The following is a 4,050-nucleotide window of genomic DNA, read 5'->3' on the forward strand; positions in this document are numbered from 1 at the left end:
GGCAGTATGTCGCTCTTGAACATGGCACTTCTCTGTTTTCGTGTCTGGGTGGGGATATCTCATCTCATATTTTTCACTTGCCTCCGTGGACTTGGGTACTCCTATTTGACCTCTCATCTACTCATTGCCTCGTCATCATGACCTCTGATATATTGATGTCAAGGATAATTTTAGGGGCGAATGTTCGCCCTTTGGCGAAATTAAGGGGTTTTAAATTTTTAGTGGGCGAATATTTTGTATCATAGTACATTTTTACAAATCACCTCAAATAGCCCACCTTATTTTAAGGGAGAGGGTAAAAAAGGTAAATTTAGCCCTTGAAATTAGGACTTACAACCTTCCATTCGCCCATTTTCAAGAATATGTTTTATTTAAGTGAATCCATTCACCCATTTTCAAGAATAGGTTTTATTTAAGTGAATCCTATGGGCCAAATACCATATTTATAAAAGAGGTATGGTAAATTAATAAAAATATAAATAAATGAGAGGTATGGTAAATAAATATAACATTTTTTATATTTACTCCATAAGTCACCTTATATACATGTAACGGTGTAAACAAATAAAAATATAAGTAAAGTGGAGGTATGGTAAATAAATAAAACATATTTTTATACTTACTCAAACGGTATGGTAAATAAATAAAAATATAAATAAACTAGACGTATCATAAATAAATAAAACCTCTTTTTATATTTAGTCCATAACCCTCGTTCTATTTATGAAGGCTCAAGAAAGAGGTTTTATTTAAGTGAATCCTATGGGCCAAATACCATATTTGTAAAAGAGGTATGGTAAATTAATAAAAATATAAATAAACGAGAGGTATGGTAAACAAATAAAACATTTTTTTATATTTACTCCATAAGTCACCTTATATTTACGAACACTCAAAAAATGGGTTATATTTAGGTGAAACCTATGGACAAATACCATGGACTAGATTGTTATTAATACCATGCAAAAAACCATTATTAACCCTAATATTAGAATTAATAAAAATAAAAATGGCACATGGTATTGACCCATGGTATTCACCAAAACGGCACATGGTATTGACCCATGGTATTCACCTGGAATGTAGCCTATTTAAATGGGGGAATTAAACCAGCATGTAGCCTATGCTAAGATTCACTAGGACTTTACAAAGTTTTATTATTTAGTGAAAGACTCGCGAAGATCTTACAAGATTTTATAATTGAGTAAAATATTCGCCATGCCTGGTGAGAGATTCGCCAAAAAATTATATATACATATTATATTATTGATAAAATCGCCTTCCATTTTTCCTATATACCATGGAGATTCGCCCATTTATTATATTTATAAATTTAGGGGGGGGTTCTTAAAATTTTCCCTGATTGATGTCAAATACTGCCAATTCCACTGTCGTGCCGCCGATATGTTGAAGAGAAGTTGACCTCTGCAAAGAAACAACCTCCCTCTGATAGCTCGCACAATCTTGATTCACAACATTATCTCTCTGTCTCGCGTCGATGATGCGGGAAACATTATGGCCCACCTTCGATCAAGGTCACTTCCTGTCGACTTCAGCTCATTATCCAAGAAGCTGATCTAGAGACTCCCTTCCGGTGCCTTGGAGACTGCATGCATCAATGGCAGGTTCTTCGTGTTCGACGTGAGGTTTTCATCATTGGCCTCCGATCGAATGATTCTACGGGTGTTCGACATCAGATCACTAATTCGCACGCCGTAGATTGTACCTGTAGTACCTTGAGGGCCATTGTCATTATTGGTGGTACCTCTCGCGTCTGTTAACAGTTTTCAATATTGACTGGTAATCAGACGATGTTCATGCATGTTTGACTTCAGCTCATATATTCGCATGCTTGAACTTGTACTTTTGTTCGGGTCAAGATGGAGCGCAAGACCCTGGATTGTGTCTGTTGTAATCCAGGTGTGATTCTTGATACATGAATCATTCACTGGATGGCTGCGACCATACCTGAGTCGACTCATTGATCCTAACCAGATGGTTGTGTCCATACTATGGATCTAGATTATTATGTACTCTCATATGCATGGCTGCGACCACACCACATACATCATGTACTTGAGCTATCAGTTTTATCTCTTAATGCAGATTCTCGGCGACAGCTATATGTGTTCTTGTAAAGCATTTCACCCCTCTTTCTCTCTCGGGCCTCATGCTTTAGGGGGCATCTGTTACACAGTAATTTGTCACCGTTGGTCACCGTCCCTATTACCCCTATTTCCGTACGTTGGAGGACGCATTTCGGGACCTATGAGCAGTGACATAACCTAAAAACACTTGCATTATGTTCCCCTGAGTATGTACTTCATGTTCCCTGAAGACACCTTCTGCAAATTATCCCTGAAAAGTGCCCCTTTTCCATTAGTGCGGGTCCACCATGTCTTACTTGCGCCAATCACTGAGATCCTCAAAAGAGAGTGTGACCATTGGCGCTCTGTCTTAGAACAACACCCACGCCAACCAAGTTTGGTAATGATTTTTGACAAACGCGTGCCCATATGTTTTTTCCCTTCAGATCACGAAGTCTTTTGAGGATAAAGTTTATCTGATAGAGGTCGAGAGTCATCATCTATCCTTGACATCTATCCACAACGGCTTTTCGGAGATAATGCCAATCCACAATGTGTGTCCTGATGCATTGTATCTTCCTCCCTTCTCCATCTATAAAAGTCTGTCCTCATGCATTTGACAAGCTAGTTTTTGAGTAATGCTAGTTGTGATTATGCTTGTCTTGAGTGATAGCAAGAGTCTTGAAGCATAGGGAGGTTATGCTGCCGGAAGTTTGAGAGAGAGAAGGTCTATTGCAAGACATATATAGCTGCTCGCCCAGCCAGAGGAGAGGTTCAACGTCAGAACCTTGGTTGTATCTTTCTCTGTTCATTATTCATTAATAAACGACTACTATTATGGTTCAGATCTTACTGTTCATGATGATGATGTTTGGTCTATTTCCTTTCTGACTGAAATATAGTTGTATTTTAGTGGATTTTATGCTTGTTCTCGTTTCGTTCTTTGCATGTGCAGGTATCCATACGTGGGGATCACAAGGATTGTGACCTGCCGGAGCAAGGGAACGGGAGTATCAACTCTTCTTCGACATTAGCGTTGGACTCCAGGTTGGTTCTCGTAATCCACTTTCAGTATGCAACTAGGAACTTGCATAGTAACGTGATTTGATTGTTGCTAGACCCATTTTGGGCTAGTGGGATCGCCTCTGTCCGCAGAGGGGATTTACCTCTCCAACACCCGGGTACCCCGCAATTTGGCGACCTTTGTCGAGGAGGGACCGGGAGACCCCATGTCACGCTCCTATCCTAGTGGTAGTATTTCAACCACGCATAAGCGGGTGCGGCACCGCCGTACTTTTTCCTTTTACCAATAATTGAGTACACGGTCTGCGCCTACTTCAACACTCGATCAATTTTCCAGTAAGTGTTCTTAACAATGCAGCGAAAATAACTTACCATAAATTTATCTTCTTCAATTATTCTTTCAACCTGTCGTGTCGTGTGGTCGTGCTGCACTGGCCCGCGGCCTGCACGACACAACTCCACACCTGAACTGCGAACCTGTCCGCCCGAATTTCCCTTCCTTGGCACCCAAACTCTGCCCGTCGGTGTAGTCCATAGTGAGGGCGCATGGCCCACATGCAATGCGGCCTGCCTGCCCGGACGGTAACCCACCCTGCTCTGCCTGTCCGTGCTACCAAGCCCAACCCGCCCTCTGTAATCCAGCACCGGTGCGGCCCTCTTACCCGCGTCCTTCTCTTCCTTTCGTTTTCGCCCAACTCCTTCCTTCGCACTTGTTCTGCGATGTTGAAATTTGAGTTCGATGTCCCTTCGTCGAACGCCATCCTCCTTACTTATACGCATCCTTTCGCCCAAGGGCCGTGTCTCTCGAGGATAACAAGGGTCAGCTCCATCAACATGCATGCCCGGCTGACCTGCCACATAACCTCGACACGCCCCATTCCTACGAACCGCCACGTCCCTTCATGTGCACCGTCGCACCCATGGGTCGGCCCCAACACCT

This window comes from Pinus tabuliformis, chromosome Q (assembly GCF_031772625.1).
Source record: "Pinus tabuliformis cultivar Carrire ecotype Pingquan chromosome Q, CPIR1, whole genome shotgun sequence".
Lineage (NCBI taxonomy): Eukaryota > Viridiplantae > Streptophyta > Pinopsida > Pinales > Pinaceae > Pinus > Pinus tabuliformis.